Source organism: Rhagoletis zephyria, unplaced genomic scaffold (genome assembly GCF_001687245.7).
Source record: "Rhagoletis zephyria isolate East Lansing unplaced genomic scaffold, Rhagoletis_zephyria_1.1 Rzeph_scaffold_00040, whole genome shotgun sequence".
NCBI lineage: Eukaryota > Metazoa > Arthropoda > Insecta > Diptera > Tephritidae > Rhagoletis > Rhagoletis zephyria.
The window spans coordinates 468,404-491,084 of NW_016157124.1; the positions used below are offsets into that span (position 1 = coordinate 468,404).

General features: G+C 38.8%; 1 protein-coding gene across 1 annotated transcript in view; it reads right to left on the reverse strand.

The window, feature by feature from the left end:
- Positions 1-22,681, reverse strand: part of Ntan1 (N-terminal amidohydrolase 1) — a 102,732-nt gene extending 80,051 nt beyond the window's left edge. Inside the window, exon 1 of the mRNA XM_017621132.1 lies at positions 22,398-22,681. The gene's annotated coding sequence lies outside the window, so the exon portion shown is untranslated. The remainder of the gene's footprint in view (positions 1-22,397) is intronic.

The following is a 22,681-nucleotide window of genomic DNA, read 5'->3' on the forward strand; positions in this document are numbered from 1 at the left end:
ATTAAATTCTAATAATAAAATAATAATTATAAATTGGCAAAATTCTGGGTAATATAAAAAACGATACGTATGTAAATCAAATTTTCTTAGAAATCATAAATGATGAATGGAAGTCAGCGAACACACACCAGAGCATGCAAGTAGATATGTAAGTATATGTAAATACATATATATTTATTTATTCAGACATTTGTGCTCTTCAAGATGTTATCCAAGTAGCCGTTGGAACATCATCACCCAAGCATGATTTGCTTCAATTAACACGCTTGAACTACACGCTCTCAAAATAAACATCGAAAGCATAGAATGAATGAATATAGCAATTGTTCGGAGCAATTAGTGCCGCACTCAGTTGTGCAAAATCAAATGACAACTTCCGGTCTGTACAGCGATGCTGCCGCGCCGCATTCACTGTTTTTTACGCAGCGCGATTCTTCGCGTTAATTACACCAAACTGACCGCTGATATCATATGCGCACATGCGCACTTATAGAATCAGAATATGGCGTTGCAGTGCTGGGTGTACACCACTACTTTCGCGCTTCGCCCGCACTCACTCAGCCATCTTTTTATGAATGAAATCTTACATCCATTACTCGTGCGATTTGCAACAATTAAAGCGTAGAAAACTTACTCTGATGACAAGACCCATCTCATTGCTCCCGCAGCCCCTCGCTCTTCTGTGATAAATTTTTCTAATCAAATTGGCAGCGCTCATGACATCTGCAATTGCTCGCTGTGGCGATGACATCGGAAGTACTTTCGCCCTCAAACAATTGACTTCATTCAAAAGAAAATCACTATTTTGCTGAGTTTCGCTAGAATGATGAAGCGGGTGGCTGCGTCATTTTATTGTTAAATTTATAAAAACCGGGCATACTTAGTAGAAAAATGTGATGAAGTGAATTTAAAGAAAGAAAAAGAATTTAAGAAATAGACTAAAAATTGTATGAAATTTTAATGGGGAAAATTTACTGATGGGAGTATTTTACTGTTCCAAATCGGCCAAAATGATATTTTTAGTACGGTTTTAAGTTCTATTCGGAATTTTTAATGTTTGGATAAACCGGATAATCGAATATCTGGATATTAACCGGATAAAAAAATGAACGGATACTAACCGGATATCCGGATTTTCGAATATAAACATATAAATTGGTTGTGTTTTAATAAACCTTTTAATGTTCAATCTAAAATATTGGAATATCCGGAAAACCAAATGTACGGATATTAAACTGATATTCGGATAAAATAATGGAGCGGATAATTAAAGGATATCCAGATTTTATATGGAAAAGCGAATATCCCAACGGATATCCGAATATACGCACAGTCTCAGCCCTAGTTTTAAGTTATTTTTCCTGTTTGTCGCAGAATTTAACAACTTGCCCATTGCACATCGATAAAGTGCTCTTTCTCAAGTAAGGAGTCTGGATTGATTCGTCATCCTACATGACCGACCAATTGCGGGTTTAGGGAATTAGTCGATACAATAAATTGCTTTATCTAACCAGCTCTACATTTCGTTATCCTTGATATCTGTAACGGTATTGTTTCTGTCAAGCTCGCTTAGTCTGTATATGGCATCAACGTCTCCCTCCCTTACTTCCTGGTTGTAGACGCTGCTAGTGATAGCGCACACACAATCCAGTAGACAGCAACGTTAATCTGGATTCTGGATTAACTGCGCAGCTGAACTGATCAAAATTGTACCGTGACATTCTGTAGTATTGCGGATTAAATGAGCCGCAATTCCATGGAGTGCAATGGGGTATAGACGTTGTTCTGGTTGTGCAGCTATAGTTTCGCGGCTATACTCAATCCTGATACTTACATCCTCGTTCGCGTCTTCTGGGCAACGAGAGCAACCCATGTTAGAGATGTCGTAACCAATTCGAGAGGAGCGTTGAGTCACGGCAGGAAGCAGATGAAGCTTCGGTGGGTTTGGACCCCTAATGGGAAAGGAGCCTCTGCCCGGCTGGTTCATGACGTCGTAAGGACAAAAGCTGACATCACCGCGGTCCAAGAAATGCGTTGGGCGTGGCAAGTCAAAGAAAGTCCGGGGCCTTGCGGCGTCTATTATAACAGCCATATAAAGGAGCGCAAATTCGGTGGTGGATTTGTGGTGGGAGAGAGACTCCATCGCCGAGTATTGTCGTTCACCTCGGTGGACGAACGTCTAGCCACAATCCGCAAGAAAGCGAGATCCTTCAACATCTCGCTAATCTTACTCCGTGCCCCGACCCGTCCAGGCATGTCTTCTATTCATGACCCTTGGAGCGTACATACGAGCAAAGCCATTTCAATGACAAGGTGGGCAAGGAAGGATCTTTAGCGCTACTGTCGGAAAATTCAGCCTCTACGACGAAACGTCCAATAACTGACTGAGTCTGATTGACTTCGTCGGGGCCGCGAAATATGGTAGTATGCAGTACTTGGTTCGAGTATAAAAAGATCCAAAAATCTAGTTAAATGTCTCCAGATCTAAAGACGAGAAACAAAGTTGATCATGTTGTGATATACAAAAGGCGTGCTGTGCTTCCAGTGTTTTAAACGTAAGTACACGCCGAGAGCCACACACCGACTCGGACCACATTCTTGTTGCAGCCAAAATACGGACCCGCCTCTTGCTCTCCGAGATCACTGTTCAACAAACTGACATCCACGAGCTATGTAACCACATCTCGCGCTCATTACGTAAAACCGCTAAAGAAGTAGTTGTATTTCAGCGAGGCCGAAAGAAAAATGCCACCTACAGGGCGCAACGCGTGCTTTGTAGACAGCGAGACGATAATAAGAGAGAAGCTGAAATAATGCCGCCGCCAGGAAAAACGACCGAAAATTTTACCAGACTGGCGACTTACGGAAAGTTTAAAGACCAGAACGAACTTCTGTAAGAACAACCATGGCGACCAAGTGACCTGTTTAAATTATGGAGGGAACAATTTTTCATCCTCTGAACGGTAGCCGTTGTGGGGAAGACGAACCCGAGACGCCAGTCGATGATGACGGAGTCGATGCTCCCCCACCGACAACGAACGATTAGGCCTTATCAGTGTGGCTTTAGACCTTGAAAATCCACCATAGACCAGGTATTCACAAGGGGCTCTTTCGCATCAATTTAATATATGTGAACTAGATCCAGTCTTGAGATCATTTTATTGATGCCTCTTTTCTTGTTCGAATTTTAGGTTACATTCTTACGTGCCTGTATCTCAAGCCTTCGCTTTCACGAGAAACACACGAGTAAGTAATTCATAACTCCTAAAATTCATACGTCCATGACTGTGTGCAGACTAACTTATGTACATACATATGTATGTATGAGCGCATAGTTGTACCAACGTATATAACAAGTGCAAAGTTATTAATTGCAATCTGCCAATTTAATTGCTGGCTGCCATCACCGGAAATTGAGAATGACAGAAATATCCGCAGCTGGCACACAAAAATTTGCTTGCAACTTTAAAAGTAACTTCTTCATGCTCACCACCTTGAATTGGCGAACTCCAATCCCACAGTGTGTATGTACGATTAACTATGTTGGCGCCGGTGTTGCAATTGCACGCAGAGATTTTTGTTACATTGGCGCGCTGGTTATTTGCCTGCTGCTGCGTTTTGCAAATGACCCATCATTTTACGTGTGTTAGCAAATTTATTTTGAGAAATCTCGACAGTGGACAACACGTTATGGGCAGTGCTCGAATGTGGCAATAGAATTTCTTTCTAATGCTTGTCTACTCCTGCCTGTCGTTCGGCCAATCCCAGCGACAGAGTTTGGTTGGTGGGTCGATTGGGCAGGCGTTACCACCATCATTTGTCTTTGTAAGCGTTCACTAAGCCTTCAAAATAAATTCATTTTACAATCGATTCGATCAATTTATAATCAATATGTATAAAGTTAAAGTATTTGAATGTTGTAGTTAGTGGTGTCGTTTTGTTTCGTTTCGAATGTGGGATTGCTTTTGTGGATTTGGAGGATTAGACTGATACACTGAAGGAAAATTTGTTGAGTTAGGTTTGATTGACGCTGGCGTCAGCTGATTTTGAATGATTACTGCAAAGGCTGAAGGTAAAAAAGTAAAGAAATGTCCAACGAACTTCAAACTGATAAGTATTTTCAATAATATCTGCTGAACACGCCGTTGAATCAGTTTAATTCAACGAATGCGACCGTGGCAGGTTTCAATTTGACATAAAATTCGTGATCAGGATGTCAAAAAACGTAATCAGTGGTATTTTCAAAAAGATTTTCTTAATTTTAGAGAAATTGGCAGTTAATTTGACAGCTCGCAACTGTCAAACTATAAATTTTATGCTATATTCGGATTTAGCATTACAACAATACTACGAATTCGCAGTTTTATTATAATCGTAACAGCCCTTCTAATTATTCGCGTAAAACATGGCTTCTCCGACCACGGTGTGGCGGCGAATAAATACCGTCATTGCAAAAAATTACTTTCTTCTCGCACGGCGTCCTGGGTGATCTTATTCATTCTCGTTCGTTCATTGTCATTCCAGCCGATTTAAACGCAACCGAGATGATTGGAACGTAATCGACGTAAAGCAAGACGACGAATAGAGTATTAAAATTGCAATCGGAGACGGATATCGTTTGCAGACGAATTGTTCGTATGGAATATCGATCGCGATTCGTAATGAGGCTGTTAGAAAACTTTTACATTTTTCTATATCCTTTTTTCTCACTGTATAAGTTGTTCTACGCATCCAACGCCCAACAGCGCTTGTAAATATGCTTTAATGACCAGTGGCCATTGAAACTTATTTTTAGTTTGTTAGAAATTCGAGAGGAGTTGTTGGGGAATAATAGCCACCTCATACACTAACCAACGTGTCTTTAACCATATTCTCTGCGGTATACATATATTTTCGTTCTTCAAGAAATTGGTTAGAATTAAGAAAACTCTTTCTTCTTAGCTTTTGCTTTTCATAAGCTAAAAGGATGTATAAACCACTACGCAAATACAAGGTACTTTGGATAGTTGTAAGTATATATGAAATAGATGGTATAGTAAGGTAGTGTATAAGCGCGTATGGAAAAAAAAAAGAAAATCTCAGTTATATCCCTTGCTGGACTTGATATTTATGCATGTAATACCTTCGATGTACACACACATCTGTATGTTTGTTGGAAAAATATATGTATGTATACATTGTCATTATGGAAGCCATTCGGCCAACATAATTCATCGGCTGCCTTCCGTTTCACGTCACAGTGTGAGTTTTAATTTGAAAAATGATATTACAAATTATGCATATTTGTCAAATTATGCACAGCCTTTGGAGAGCCATTATGTCAGGTTGCATATTATACATAAATGTATATATATATGTAAGTTTTCATATATGTATGTTGTGGCTACTTGCAAATGTGAAAGTGAAGGTTTTTGTAGCGGGATTTAAACTTAAATTAAATGTTTTGAACTATTTTCAACACTATTTATTACGTTAACAATGGACATCTTACTACCATGCACGGAGAAATAGCAAATAAGAGGAGAGCCGAATAGCAGCCGATGGCGATGCGAGCGACTATTTAGCGACACCGGGAGAAGGGGTGGAAAAAAAGAGACAGTAAGGTGGGAACTTGAGATGCTGGCTGACAGGAATGCGACTAGAAAATTCTATGAGAAAATAAGGCAGCAATAAAATGATTTCGAAATCGACGCTAGTATCTGCGGAGATGAAGATTGAGATCAGATAATGTACGTCCAGAGTGCCCTTCACAAACCCACACAGACAGGTGAACGTCAGTTCAGCAAGGTGGTCACTGCCGCATCGGCTCGCTTCATCCCATCCGGACGTATTGCGGTAGTTCGCCCTAATTTACCCAGCAGAAGCGGTTGTACTAGCAAATGAGCATGACTACTTCCACCAGGACGATGCATTAAAGGACCTTAATTTGGAGATTCGACAACTGGTAAATCAGCATAAGCGGAAAAAGTGGAAGGAGCAATTGAAGACCTGCAACTTCGCCTCTGATGTCGAGTAAGCTCTGGTCAACGGACGGGATCTTCCGAAATCAAACCTCAAAACCTAGAAGAATTTAACAAGGGGTTTAACAGGGTGGTGTCCTCTCCCCTATCTCGTCGAGCTTTCTCGCTTCTTCACTGCAAGGAGAACACTCTCCCCAATAAAACCATCGGCCACCCTCTTCACCACCTGGAGGAAGGAAGTCAGGCTTTAACTAGGCATTAACGTCGATGGCACACCAATTCCGACGGTGAACAAGCCAAACATCTCAGCGGTTCCCTTTGATAGCCTTCTCTCCCTCTCCGCTCACACAACCGCAGTCATCAACAAAGTACAGAGCCGCAACAAGGTCCTAAAGTCACTCGCCGGCAGCATCTGCGCAAAGAAACGTTGCTGACAATATACAAGACAATTGGCCGGTCGGTTCTGAACTATGATGCGCACTCCAACAGACCCTTTCTCGAAGAGAAGCCTCCGCCCAGGCACATCCGAGGGTCGACATACATTGGCCAACCACTGGACTCGACGACGTACCGACGAGTGATCAACGGCATTCATAGGGGGTCGGTCAGCACCAACCACGACACTCGGCCTATGAGTGCTGTGACGATAAAGACAGCCTAAAGATCAAACGAGGAATATATCATATCAACAGGTTATACCTTAGGCTCGATTAGTCTCTCTGGACGTGGGCGATATGGAACAATGACGAGAGAGCTTTACGGAATTATTTTAGGAAAAATCTATGGCCCTGCTCGAGTGGGTGACGGGTATCGACGAAGATGTAGCGACGAACTGTACGAGTTTTTTTTTTATTGAAATGGACATAGTTAATAGTTAGGACGCAGAAGAACACGATAGAAGGACTAATTGAAGAAGAACCCATCTACACATGGTCTGAATTAGAGATGGCGGCGGGCCTAAATATTCAATCCCTATAACGCCCAAACCGACACACACAACTTTTAGCTGCCGAACCGCACATTCCGACGTTTTTAAGATTTGTACCGCGAGTTCCATGGGCCCCGATATCTATCACTAAGTAAAATTCACACGGATTAAAAAAAAAACTTTAAATAATAAATACATACATATGTATATATTTAACACATTTAAATAAATAAATAAAAAAATTGATTCTTCTGGTTTGTGCTGCTGAATGGACTTCATACATATATGTATTTCTATAAAAAATAAGAATATTCAGTATGGAAATTATAAATAAATAAAATCGTCAAAACGTCCTTTTCTCGAGTATTCTACGTATCTGTATTATTTGGTAAGGATAAAAAATTTAATAAACGCTGAACTAAACGGATCCTGCGTTACATTAACATTTCGCTTAAGCTAAAACTATTCCCTTAATCTTTCGTAAAAAGTTCATTTTCCGACCGTACATTAAGATCACTGCAGACCTTTAGTACAGTAAAATAGAGGTTAAAGGCGACGTACACGTATTCTATGTACATGTGTTTGAATGATATATAACCCAATTATTTGATTTGCATTGGTTATAATTTTGTACACATGTATACATGTGTATTATTAGCACTTCAGCATCATATACAGTCAGTGTCAAAAGTATGAATACCCTGACGTTTTGACGATTTTTTTCATTTATATTTTTCAAACCAATACCAAAAAATTTCCATCAAAATTTTCAACTTTTCAATTCGATTTCTTACAAAAATTTTGAGTATGCAGTTTTGTAGCCCATTAAAGGCGCAACTTTCAAGTCTCTAAAAATTACCGTTGATTTTTGAAAATTTTTTTTCGTCAAGGTTGTTTCGCATATTCTTCCATATAACGCATGAACAAAATCTATTTTTATATGGAAAAAATGCGCAACACCATATATATATGAAATTTAGAAAATTGATTCTGCTGGTTTTTACTGTTGAACAATATTTTTATAAAAAAATTTTGTATGGTAAATATAAATAAAGTAACTTCTGGGTATTCATATTTTTGACGCTGACTGTATATGTAGTGCAGTTAATGACCCATTTCACGTCCCATTTGCAAACACTACAGCAGCTCCTGAGCGAAGGTTAGCTATTAAAAACGATAATTTCAGGATGAAAGTTAATTATAAGCTACTGTGATTATAAGCATTCAAGATGACGTACATACAAACCCACATACATATGTACATACATCCACAACTACAGCAATAAACTAAGAATCGCTTACTTTTCTAAACCAGCCATAAACATGTTTTTTAATAGTATAATTTATCAAGGAAGTTTTTTTTTTAATAATTTTATTAAAAAATGTCAATAGTTGTTAAATTAACGAGCGCCATAAAATTTTTAATTTCTTATAGATATCTTACCTAGATTTCATGTACATATATGCAGACCATAATATTAAATTACACGCCCCTTTTCACGATGCTAATGCATGTCTTCCATTAATTTTCCATCAACATCAATATAATCGAAGTCCTCGTCCAAGCAAAACCAAACCAACCCAACCCAACCAAAGCCGAGCCAAGCCAAGCAGCTCTGGGCAGTAGGGGTGAGCAAATGCAATGAATAAACAGCAGCAATAAATCCAGTTTTATCATTTCCAAGTAAATACTTATGTATCTATATAGATCGAATACATACATATGCATGAGTACTTACATATATTCACCAGCTAATGGTCTAATGGCTGTTTTAACAAAGGCATTTGCAAAAAGAGACGACAAACAAACGTCTTCGTCTCGGGCGCTGTGTAGACTTATCAATTAGTCACAAAGCAATTGGCTAGTCAACCAAAGTAAAGTAATAGTTTGTCAACAGTAATTCCATTCAAATACAACAACTACGCTAGAACTGAACGCTAGAGAGGATCATACCCACAGGCGATTTCTTGCTAACCTAAACAACTGTTGGCTCCAAAACATTTAATTACGAGCAGTAAATATAGTCAGTAGAAGGATGTAATTCAGTTGGCCAAGTAGTAGTCATTACGGGCATTGAGCACAGCCTCACTGGTAGTCACCTGGGGAAGATCTACATTTTATTCAGCTGCACGTGTGTAAGTGTGTGTGTTAACATGAGCAGTGTTGGTTGTGGGGTGCAAGCACTGGGTTGGTCGAGTGACACTATAATTAGCAGCAAAACAAATTATTCATCGCACATTAACAAGTTTTCCAGTTTGTCTTATGTTGCCATGGAATTGCATCAAATAATGCTTGGTAAGCATGCAATACCTCAGCTGGAGGCGATGGAATAGCAATCGTGCAGTGAGAGAAATTTTCAGTAGCGAAAGAAAGTGTTTTTATTTATATTAAAAACTAGCAAATAGCCGGCGTGCTTCACTGCGCCTTCAAAGTATTTTTATGTTTTTTGATACCTGTATGATAATATTTCATTTATGTATTGCTATAAATTTAATAAAAAAAAAAAATATTCAAACAGGTGGCAACCCTGCTCATAAATATTTTCGGCAGTAAATTTGCCTAAAACTCTGAAGTTTGTGCCCACTGTCTTAATACACACACTCTAACACTTTGGACATAGAAAAAAAAATCACAGTGCGCCATAGGCAAAATCCCGAATATATTTCAAGCGGAGCTCATAATATTGTGTAAGTGACAGCCAGGCCGCACTCAGGGATCTTCTCTCCCATGATATGAAATATTCATGGGTTCTCGAGTGAGTTGAGAGTAGCGTGTTCAATTATTCGCCTTTATTCCAAAACCGGTTTCCGAGTTATTCGAAGAATTGCAATTTGAAAAGAACAGTTTCCCGATTTTGAAATTAAGCAAAACCTGGTTTAATTTTACATAGTTTTCATACAGCGAAAATGGCTATGATGGTATGAATTCATGACCAAAAATTACAATAAAACTATTAACAGTAAAGATAGCTTTTACTTAGAACAGACTTAAGTAGAATAAGTAAATAAAGAAGTAAGAAAACCAGTGAAAAATTCACATTTGGTCTTGATTTAGCTTTTTTTTAATACTACGTTGCATTTTTTCTGATATTTTTCGGTTTTGATTAGCGCTCTTGCCACCATAGCCGAGTGCTTAGAGGTGCCCTCTGCCACTTGTAATGTCCGTGATCCAATTTCTGGTCACTACAACATCAAACAAGAAAATTTTTAAGCGTCAAACCTTAATTTATTGGAAGCAAATATGATCCTGTTATCTTAAAAAAAAAAACATACAAGATATCCACAAAAAACGGTGGAAACCGGTTTTGAAAAACCGAGTCACCCTAGTAGAGAGATTAAACGCCTGGGCTGCCAACAACAGGGTCCTCCTCCTTGTTTACCAAGAAGGCTGCAGCAACACCAATTGTTACGGAGCGCTTCGTTACAATAAGACAGCATACTGAGAGAGAAGAGCCTAAGAGAGAAGAAACAAATTAGAGGTCGGCACTGGCACCATACCAACTCTATGGGTAGTGTCACTCCAAGTAGCTGTGGGGCGATATAATAAGAAAATATATGATAAGCTAGTAAATCTAGACTCCGACCCAAAAGCGTGCATAGTAGCTAAAAAAAACTATTGGCGAAATTTCAAATATTTTTACAGTGTACCAATAAACGGACGCGCTCAACTCACTCTTAGCTCATTCATTTCATTCGCTTCGATCATTTGCGTTAACAAGTATTTTTTAACTAAAGCTGCGAGTCAGAATATGTGGCCATTTAAGTGAACAGTCAGGCAGCGGAGTGCAATCAGTAAAGCGATTTGAGTCGTCAAATGAATTTTTGATTATATGCGCCTGCGCAGTAATTTATGTTGCATAAGCAAATAACTACCAAAATGCAATACAAATAAATACCGAATTGCCAGTTTTTCTTGACTTCTCAAAGTAGGCATAAAATTAAAAAAAAAAACAAAAAAAAAAAATTTAGAGAAAAATATGGAAATTATCGGCAAATCGGCAATGAGGTGCAAATCGCAAAATCATAATTTGCCCACCTTTTGCAAATTCAACAGCGAACACACTTACTCACTTGTGCATGCAATGACAGTAACCGCAAGAAAGCATCAATGCAGCAAAGCAGCAAAGTTACATAGGTTCAGGTTCAATTTGTGGCCCAGCACACAATCAAATCTTCTTAATGTTAAGGCAGCAAGCAAGGTGCCAGTTGCAATGGGTTCAGGATCAATTCGACCGGTGGTGGTGTCAGCTTGGTTGAACACATTTGATTGTCTTGGATTGCTTTGGTCGGGCGCGTAGGTTGAGGCCCAGCGCCGTAGAGTAGCGCCACAAAGCCACTGCGATCAATATTGGCGTGCACAAAAGCAATGTCGTTATGATAATACGTTGATGTTGTCTCGATGGTGGCACAAATCATTTCGGATATTTCTTCTGTGTAATTGCTTATTATTTGCTAAAGTGGCTAAAGTGCAAAACTGCAAAACTGCAAATTGCTTTTTCACTTTGCTGATTTGTTTCTGCGGTTGCGCCTCCAAAAGGAACTTTCGACTGCAGTCACCATCCAGCTATTTACTCACTTGTATGTACATATGTGTGTATGTCTTTTTCTATACAAAGTATTGTCAGGCAATTGGGGAGCGAGCAGCAAACGAACGTCCTGTACGTCATGCCCTTTAGCCGCTGGCCGCTGAAGTAGCTGGCATGATCATTGCTGATCGTTACCATTGTGTCAATGAGTGCAAGCACTCGTATCCACAAAATCAACAAGGCACAAGAACGTGTGACGCGCAACGAATGTGTCCAGTAAGGTCTACTCCTTTACTTCAATTTAATCGCTGCGCTTGTTTTCCCATCATTTTGGATACGTAGCAGTGATCCGAGTACCTGGCGACAGATGTGCGCCGGAGAAATGTGTGAAGTAGCCAGTTAAGTACTAGGCCCTAGGTACTATAGTCCCTATTTTATGCAGTTTACTAGCGTAATTATGCTAAATGGCTGCATTAATTTTCTTCATTGCCTAATGAGTTCGGACAACGATCGTACTGAACGATCGCGGCTTAGAAAAGGAGAATCGCACTTCCTGTTCATGTTGAACTGTACCTATGTATGTGTGTATTTCGTTTTTGTGTTATGGCGGTCGTGCTTGCGCTTTAATTGCGTTGGAGTTAATTTATTTTATTTTATTTTTGTGATTTTTCTTTTTCATTTATCCACGAGAACTGTTTGCGACTGATCGCGGCGGTTTTGGTTTAAAGGTTTTAATTAGCATTAAATTACCTTAAATTAAAGATTTTCATTAATCGGACGATTGAAAGTAACAGTGCTACACTGCGGAATATAAGAAAAAACACCGTTGTATAAATATTTAAGCAAAAAAAAAAAGTATTAAATTTTTAATAAATTTTAGTATTGTTAAGAAAGTCTATGAATATAATACGTAAGGATAACAAAATGATATAAATACATTAACATCGATATCGATAAAAAATAAACATATCGATTAATATGTTTATCGCCTTTATTTTGTTAACTTTATCGATGGGTTTATTAATATCGATAAATATGAATATTTCATTAGTTGTATTTAATAATAACGACAAAGAAGTAAAAAGTCCGATAAGTAGTTAAGACATTGGTTAAATTATATATGCGATATCGATAAATAAGTACATGGATAACCACATCTATGAATGTTTCAATACCAGGCTCTTCAATACGAAAATCCCGTCAAGAAGAGAGTGGCAAACACCAATGTAGACCATTGAGAAGAGGGAAATTAAATTTTTACACGGATGGATCTAAACTAGACAATAGGGTTGGCTATGATATTCTTTCCGAGGAATTCGGATTGGAATTATCCGTACGAATTCCGGAACACTGCAGCGTCTATCAGACAGAGGTTCTAACCACAAAGAAGGTAGCTGTGTACGAAAAATATCTTCTCGGATAGCCAGGTGGCTATCAAATCTATGAATGCGGCAATGCTAAGATCAAAGGTTGCACAGGAATGCCTGGCAGCCCTAAACGACATTAGCACCCTCTTCAAGGTTAGCCTTATATGCGTCACGGGACATAGAGATATTGCAGATAATTGCAGGGCCGATATGTGATAACAGAGGGGGAATTGGGATTCACATGGCAACCTGCAAATTAATGATCAGAAATAGCATTATCCAAGATACCAATAGGTCATGGTTAGATGACGGCACATGCTTCGAAGGTCAAGGCCTGTATAACCGGGCACCTTGCTTGCGACCTTTTTTTAGGGATACTGGTAGAAAAAAGAGAAGGGGGAGACATCTATCCAAAAGGAATAAACGACAGTTAGATATACATACGTGAGTATGGAGAGCTTTGAGACGCTGGCAGGTAGGAATTCGGCCACAAATTCTACCAGAAAACCAACGCAGAAATCAAATGGCACATAAAACCGGGGTTGATTTCTGCAGAGGCGAAGTTAGTAAGCTGGGAGCAGACAACCAGAGTGCACTTGAGATATAAAGGGTGACGCCGGTGGCCGGTTTGATGAAGTAGACCCCAGACCAATGGTAGGAGCGATGCGCACAGTCCTGCACTCGACGGAGACGAAGTGCGCACAGCACTAAAGCGAAGAGCTGGTTGGGCACATATACCGGCTGTTATAGTATAGTGACCCTGACCGAAACTTTTAGCTCGTGTCAGCCTGCATATTAAGCATGGAATAGATCTTACCAAAAGGTGCTATCATGGGCGCGGTAGGCAATTCAAGCGCAGCATACTCTTTCGACGAACAAAAATCATATTCTACAAATCTCTCATAATGCTAGACATTAGCGATGTGGAACAAAGTTGAGAAGGCTTCGCGTGGGCGATGGGAATGAGGAACTATACAATGTATGCGATGGCTTGGACATGCTGTATGCATGGCTGATGAAGGTCCGGTAGACTTGGGTGAAGAACTTGCGAAACTTATCAAAAGCGATAGGAAATTGGAAAAGTTTTTTTGGTCTCGGCCCAAATCGACAAACGGATGAAGCAGCGAGTAAGAAGAAAAAGATGTAAGCCTAATGAATGCACACGCTTACATAATTAGGTTTGAAAAAGACATAAAAAAAGAAGCTATTAAGAGAAACCACTCATTCTTAAAGCCAATATTTAACGGTCATACCTACAAATGGTTAAATTACATTAATTTCCTGCTTGAATATCTTCTAAACCGAAAAAAGATAGCAAAGTTGAACATTACCAAAACTTTCCTAATTTAACGTTAAAAAAACGGTTTGCACACAAATCATTTAAGCCAAGAGCAATGAAAATTTCACCCAGAGCAGCATAGCTCATTGTGCCATTGGCTATCAGAGGGAAGCCACACTGCAATCATCGACATTTCGAATACATGCCGATCGCTGCTAAAAGATTGAATCGCTTGGCGTTTTCTTCGTTGTTGTTGTTGTTGTTGTTGCTGATCAGTGCACAGTAAATTCGAAAATTGGCTAAAATAGCAATAGCGCGCATCGAAAAAGATGGCAGAGAAAATGTGCAAAAGCAATGAGAAGAATTTCCAAAGATAAATAATGCATATCTCACGCACCTTCAGCGAGGAGGCAAAGCTGCTCAAACAACCAAACAACAACATTAATGAAGCGCAGGCGCGCGCACTGATTGCGAGGAAATTGGAAAAGCGAGGAAAATGTGCAACGAGTGCTGTGTTTACAATGTGAATATTGCCGACGCGCTTATAAGTTTGCAAGTCGAATAACTGCTTTGGCTGCGGCATAATGAGCTCAAATACATACCAAACAATGCAGCACTTTGTTCGGCGGCCGTTAGGAAGGCTGGGTAAATTACCCAACAGCATTGGAGAAATTTTGCTGACTTCAGCTAGTTTAAGTATTGAATCGCTGGGAGCGCTCATTAAAATTGAACTGATGCGCAGGCTTACATTTTATATCATTTAACTGTGTAAGCATATAAAAGGAAAGAATTTGGCAGGCTAAACATTTTCAGACGAAATTATTGAAATGGTCGACCATGAAATTTCGTTTAATAATTCACACAAGTATGCAGTTCTTAGACGGATTATGGAGTTTTAGGTACTTAAGTTGGCAGCTTGTTTACCTAAAGAAAGTTCTTATTTTATGGAGTATTCGTGACAAAACTCACCAAATACCAACGAATTTAGTATTTTCGCTATGTTAGTGTTGTACATATTTTAACAAGCAAATAAAATTATTATTTTCGACATGTAGGGTATAGTGATAATGTGGATTATGATGATTATTTACGATTATTTTCGGCCTGTTTTTAGTTATTTAGTTATTCTCCTCGGCATTATATCGTTTTGGATTCTTGTGGTTTCAAGTTTGGTATTTTACGCTCTAAGAAGTATCAATTCAGCGAAATATTCAAAATTTTCAAATCTTTAAAGTGAAATAATCGCATTTGTAAGATTCTCTTACGCTGACTGTGCTGGTAGCAGAAGCATGAACAATGACAACATTCAATGAAGCGATCTTTGGAGTGTTCAATAGACATATTTGGCGGAAGATCTATGGGGCCTTCCCGTTGGTAAATACCTCAGACGATGGAACGATGAACTGTATGCAATTTTCAACGATTTGTACATTAGGACATACCACCTTACAGGCAAAAAAAAAAATAAAAAAAACGTCGAACTCCCCTGGGTCATAACAAGGCAGTTTCGAAACAAAAATTTATTTTTACATTACCGTGGTCGTTAGGATAGTAGGAACTGATATATGGTGGTACGGTACTATAACGGGGTACTTTAGGTCAATGAACTTTGGAAAAAAATACAAGAATATCGATATATCATACTTTAAGATCGGATAGGTGTGCTCATACTACGCTGTAGGTCGAGCTGGTCGAGCAATCACTCCGGCCTGGTGTAGTTGTCTAAGGTTAGTTGACAGTACAGGACTGAAGTGTGCTCACTAGCAACATGAGTAAAACGAGCGAGATGAGCTAGACCAGCAGAATGAATGAGATGGTCTCCCTCATCGGAGACAGCACAGGAAGTGTATTGGGAGAAGTTGTTCTGGAGTAAGAACAACACAGGAAGTAAGGAGGACGAAGTGTGAGGAAATCGAGCTGGTTGACAAAGTCGAGCACGTGCAGGTCGGGTTGAGTAAGTCGGGTGACTCCAGGTTGAGCAAGTCTGGCGGGTGAGCATTACTCCGGTCTGTTCTTAGTGCGCCCCTCGGGGCTGCCACAAGATAGTGATTCGAGCCGCTGTTTGGACCTCGGAGTGTACGTACATCCGAAACACTGGGAGCGTGCTTTCCATCTATCGCAACATGATCGATTTGGTTTCTCGTTTTTCGATCTGAAGACAACCACGTAGCTGGATGGATCTTTTATGCTTCGAACATAGTACTGCATACAACCAAGTATCGGTCCCCCGCGAAGTCGGTCAGCCTCAGTCCGTTGTCGGACGTCTCGTCGAGGAGGCTGAATTTTCCGACGGTGGTTCCAAAAATCCCTTCCTTACCCACCCTTGCATTGAAGTCGCAATGCACGATTTTGATATTATGACGACGGCAGCGCTCGTACGTGAGCTCCAAGCGCTCATAGAAAAGATCCTTGGACACCTCGTCCTTCTCTTCTATCGGGCAGGGGCGCAGATTAGCGAGATGTTGAAGAACCCCGCTTTAATGCGGATTATGGCTAGACGCTCGTCCACTGGGGTGAACGACAGTACCCGGCGATGGAGTTTCTCCCCCATCACAAATCCAGCACCGAATTTGCGCTCCTTTACATGGCAGTTGTAGTAGACGTCGCTAGGCCCCAGACTTTCTTTGCCTTGCCACGCCCAACGCATTTCTTGAATGGCGGTGATGTCAGCTTTTGTCCTTACGAGGACATCAACCAGCCGGGCAGAGGCACCTTCCCCATTAGGGGGCCGGACATTTCAGGTGCAAGCCCTAAAATCGTAGTCCTTTAAACGTTTGCCATGGTCGTCATCAAGGGGCGGTACTCATCCGAGGCTTTGTCATCATTTTTCATTGAATCCTGTTTTTACGTGGCGGGTCGCAAACCCAGCGCACAACCCCTTACTGGGCCGGGGGTGGTTTCGCAACCGAATACACGTTAATATAGCGAGCCGCTTGCTCCAAGACAGACACCAGCTTGCAGCCGCACTTACTGGTGAACAGACGCTGCAGACTTCAGTGAGCCTTTAAACCGAACAAGTCGGAGGGGCCCTATTATCTTAGCGAAATGTCTATGAATGTATATACCGATATACATACATACATATGTATATATGTACAACCACTCATAGCTGCCAATTCAATGAGCATTAACACGCAATTAATCACACCAACAAAAGACTAATCAGTAATAATAATTGAAGCGACAGCCAGTCAGTCAGAAACATAAGATTCGTGGTCAAACGCATAGTGCAGTTAAAGGGATGAGGCAGCATGACAAAGGGACGCTGTGCCCTCGCATTCAACGAATTAGGCCAAATTAGTAGATGTTGAGTGCATTTGACCGCAAATGAAAGAAGGAAGAAAGTGCAAGCGCATTTTAAGCATTTACAAATTGGGAAAAGTTTTCTGAAAAGTACAACAAAGAAGGGTGACAGTAGTGAGAAACCGTTGAGTGCTTATGTATGTATGTATGTATGTGCTTGTGTGTCTGTAGCCATGGCGCTTGGACATTGTTGACACCCTAACAAGATGCACTTTTAATTGCCAGAATGATGGCGTTGATGATAATTTTTTATTAAATTATTAAATTAACGCAGTTAGAAGTTGTCCATTCGAATGTTGTAGAAATGCAGTGTGCTTGGGGTTTTGTAATTTCAAATTGTTGAATGCGTACAAATGGCCAGCAATTAAAAGCGCGCCTAATGCGAACAAACACACACAAAAACACATACATACATACATATATAGAGATGAACGCAGGGGGTTAAGCTAAACGATGTGGACTTCAGCACAATCATAGTTGTTAATGTTTGCTAACAAGAGGCAACAACTGTGTACGAACGATAGTATCTGCAAATAATTTCTATAACTTTTATGAATGTTTGGGTGTAAATGCTTTGACTTGCAATGTACGTACGAATGTACTATCCCAATATGCACAAAGCAAACATTTTTCAACCTTTTTCCAATCTTTGAGAGATTCTTGATTTTCTCCAACATTTTTCCCAAGGCTTGACTAAAAGTTGAATAAACTTTGAATTCAAATTGATATCGAAACTTCTCTCAAGTGGAGAACTCAGATTATTTTCCATACAAAAAATGTGCCGTTTTGTTGGAGAATGGGTTGGCTCTCCAATTGAGGTACACTTGAAAATCAACATTGGACCTTGGAACTTTTATTGGATCTCCACTTGATCTCCAACTCAAATGTTTATTGGGATGTATGGACTTGCTTTCATACATACATATGTACATGCATACATATGTACATACATGCACTAACTTTCAATTTATCAAATGCATTTGTTGTTGCAGCATATAGTCACAATCTTCTAATCGCCTCCAGCAGCAGCTCAACTGGCACTTTGGCTGCCGTCTGGCAAGTTCGCTTAGAATTTAATTCGATTAAGGCAAGAAAAATGTGAAGCAGTTAATTCGTGTTAATGCTGTGTGTAATTTAACAACTCGGAGAGTTATGGCATTTTAATTAACGAATGTGCAACCTGCATGCGCGAGCATTAAAAAATGTGTTGTTTACTATGGAGCTAACAAAAACTGAAATTTAGAAGGAAAAAAAAATTACTCTATCGTAGATGCATAACATTTTTATGAAGTTTTATATGGATAATCTCTTGCAGTGTGTTAAAAAATTGCAGCTAGTCCAAACGGCCTCCTCTAAAAAAATTTATTTCGTTTCATTTTGAATATTTTTTTTTATAAGTATGTATATGAAATGCAGCCCATGCTTATGGAAAAAATTGGGCTATTTAAATAACGGGGGCGACCGATTTTTAGCTATCTTTGAATTTTTTCATAATTCTCTGTAGGTGTGCTTATGAGTGAGATCCTCCTAAATGGGTGTCCGGATTTTAACGAAATTGTTTGTGTATGTTTGAGTGGGTCTCTTAGTTTCACAATTTAACCAGCCAGGTGGCGCTGTTGTTGAGTTATTACTAAAAATCTTATTTATGATTCGATTTGGCTAATATTTAAAATATGTATTGGTAACGGCAACAGAAATACTATTGCAAAAAAGTGCTGCCAGATGGCGCTGGAGTCGAGTTATCACTAAAATTTGCTCAAAATTCGAAAAAAAGCGCCACTTACTTAATTTTTGACATTTTTTTGCATATTATTATAATAAATAATTGTTTAAAAAATGATAGGCACATGAAAACTCTAGGCAATCGAATTCTCTACGAATTTGTTTACCTTTTTTCACGAGAAATGCAAAGTTCGCGCGCAAACCGTAAAAAACATAAAAGCCAAGATGGCAGACACTTCCCATATCGCGATTGGGCGAAAAGGAGACACCTAACTGCGTCAAAAAAATGTTTCCTGGAATTTTTTTATTCTTACGTCGATTTTGGTCTAAAGTGATCGGGCTATATTTTGACCACAGGCATAAAGTTAAGGCCTTGTTTAAGATCCAATCTACTGAAAATGAGGGTTCCAACATTAAGCCAACATTTTGAGTGTGAATTCAAAATTCTGAGTTTGGTGTTTTTGTCTACTCGACTAGGCTCACGACTTGTCCAAACCTTAAAAGAGTTTATGAACATTTTTCTAATTTTCCTTTGATTGTGTTGATTTTAAATATCTGTGTTCGTATGGAAAAGTAGCTTATGTCGAAAGGCTGGCTTTAGTATAAATCGGCATTCGCAGCATACGATTGCGAATGACTTTCGGGCGCTAAGCCGTTAAACAACTTTTAGCAAATAAACGTGCAAGAAAAATTTCCGATACTAGCAAGTCAATATTCTTTTTAAGTCTGATCAAAAAATTCCTTGTCGTTTAAAAAATAAAGGGAATGCCGCATTATACTAAAGCCGGCCTTTCGACATAAGCTACTTTTCCATACGAACACAGATATTTTTTTTTTTTTGTTAAGGGGAAGAAAGCATGGTGGAATAATAACAAGGTGTTGTCAGTAGCAACGTGTTTGTTGGGATTTTGACAAGATCGGCATGCTTATTTTCAGTGCTGCCGATCTCAATTTTTATACTACTATTCGTTGGGAAATAGTATCTAAAATACTCCATTTTAGTAATTCGTTTTATCGCGATTTTTAAAGAACTTGGTGTTTTCAGAACAATATTAATATTTAAAATTGCTGGATTTGTATAATTTTTGTCCTCAAAAAGTAGAAAAATAAAAGATATCGTGGTTATCAATGGAAAAAAACGTACACAAAAATCGTATGGAAAGGCGCTCTTTTATATTAAATAACTTTTGCTGCATTGTCATAATATTGAGCCAAATGAACTACTGATACACTAGAATAGAGTGGCTGCATGGTTAAATTAGGAATTCGCTTATATTATCGATATTTATGTGTTTTAATCTATTTAGAAAATCATTTACAGTCTTATAGGAAATTGCCTTATTTTACGGCTTTTATTTTTTTAAAGTTACAATATATGTCCAAGCTGTGTGGAGCTGCCGATACAAACATATATTCAGGCTTATAAGCCTGTAATTATACATTTTTCTACATTTAATTTGAAATAGTATGCACCAACGGATTAAAGGTAGTAAATAATTAATACCTTTTCTAGTACTTTAAAATGCGTGACCGGAATAGACCTGCCGAAAAAGTGAGGTTAAGTTACTGACAACACCTTGTTATTATTACACCATGGGAAGAAAGTATCTACATGAGAAATTGCCAAAAATCAACTTAAAGTTTAGAAATTATTATTAAAAAATTTTAAATTTTGATGAAACATTGCAGCATTTTCATAAGTTTTGCATAAAGTATGAAACATGGAGTTATATGGTTAAAAAGAAAAATAAACATTAAATAAACAAAAGAAAAATAGCCAAAACTTGCTAAAATGTCGCGCCTCTATTTATTTTTGCACTACTATACATGCAGATATTTGAATTTGATCTGGGTAACAAAGTTTTTTATTTATATAGATATTATAGATTTGTAACATTTTTTGCAATATCTGTATCCTTTAGCATAAAAAAATTTTACCAAATTAAAGCGGACTGAACCGCGGTTCAGGGATTTTTTCTAAGTGGTTCGAACCACTGAACCGAACCGCACCGATTTTTGGAGTGATTTGCAGCCCTGGTACATATTTATATAGCGGTGACCAGGGGCCTATTTCATAAAAGTGACAGGTGCGACTATTGTCGATTTTTCAATGAAATTTCAATTCCATAATTGTCGGCGACATTTCTTCTGTTTCATATACGCTTGTGGGCAACTGTGAAAATTTTAAAATTTTTGGAAAGTGACAGTGATAATACTGGAATATTGCCGACAATGGTGCTGACAATTGTCACTCTGACAAAATTGCCGCGACAATAGCGACAAAACCAAATTGCTGTAGGAAAGTTTTCACAGGAGTTTTGTAAATTTATTTATATGGTAATTACGCGAATTTCATTACTTTTCAATAATTTGAATATTTCTTAAAACTAAATTAATGCAAATGCAATTATTACATATGATTTACATATAAATTTCATATAACTGGTAACAATTTTGTCAACGAAAATTTTAAAATCCGAAATGACAATTTTTCACTTTTCCTTTGGAATTTCACATCATCATTAAATAATTAAAGGTTTGCTTACTAGTGACATCAATAATTGCATAAAAACGACATTTCTTGCCCGCATTTGATAAAAAAGGAAAAATATTTCACATAATTTTAATTATCTGCAAATGCTGACAGACGACGCACGCGAAAAGTTGAGAATTTGCCATCTTTCTGCGTTGTGTTGGCGTTACCGTTGCCAATTTAAAGCTATGTGGACAGCTACATTTGAAGTCAGTTATTCATAGTCAGCTGTTGAAGCGACGCCAACGCCAACGCCAACGCAAAGCCAAAGCTGTATGTAGATAGGCGGCATACACAGTGCGTCTGACTCGAGAGTCGGTTTGGATACCTTTTTATTACTGAATCATGATTTCACATGGCATGGAAGCGGTGGGATAATTAGTGCGTTCTACAACGTTTAGGATTTGCATTTCTTGCAGGATTTAGTCCAAAGTCGTTCCAGTACGTCTATGTGGACGGGCCTATAAGGTTTATTAAAGGCAAAAACAGCTGTTCCTGTAAAACCTGCAAATCGCGAAGTACGGGAACAGGCTAAATTAAACAAAACACCCATCAAACAGTCAATTTATAAAATAGGCCCCAGGGATCATATGATCGTCTGCATAACAGCGCCCTAAGACCATTACAATATGCATTCATATCTTTGGCGGAAGCAGTCGCCGTAATCTTTGTTGTGCATAACTTTTGATCGGAAATCTTTCCAGCCTGTATTGAGAACTTATGCAAAAATCATCAAACTAATTTCATCAATTTAATTATAAACACACATATTGACTCACCTGGTGCCTTTAACGTTTCGGCAGAGGGTTGAGAGGAGAGATCAATGAACGCAAACAGTGCAAATGCCAATACGGACAATGGCAAGTGACCACCGTTGGCTGAGACAGCTGCTTTTTTCGCAATGCACTTAAGGATCTAGCTTTAAGAAAATGTTGGTGAATAATTTAAAGTTTGCACTATCTTTGTAACATTATTTAATCGTTATTTATTATATTAATTTTGCACTTTTTCGCGACACGGCGCGTCAACATAAATTAGGCCAACAACCAAAACACAACAGAGA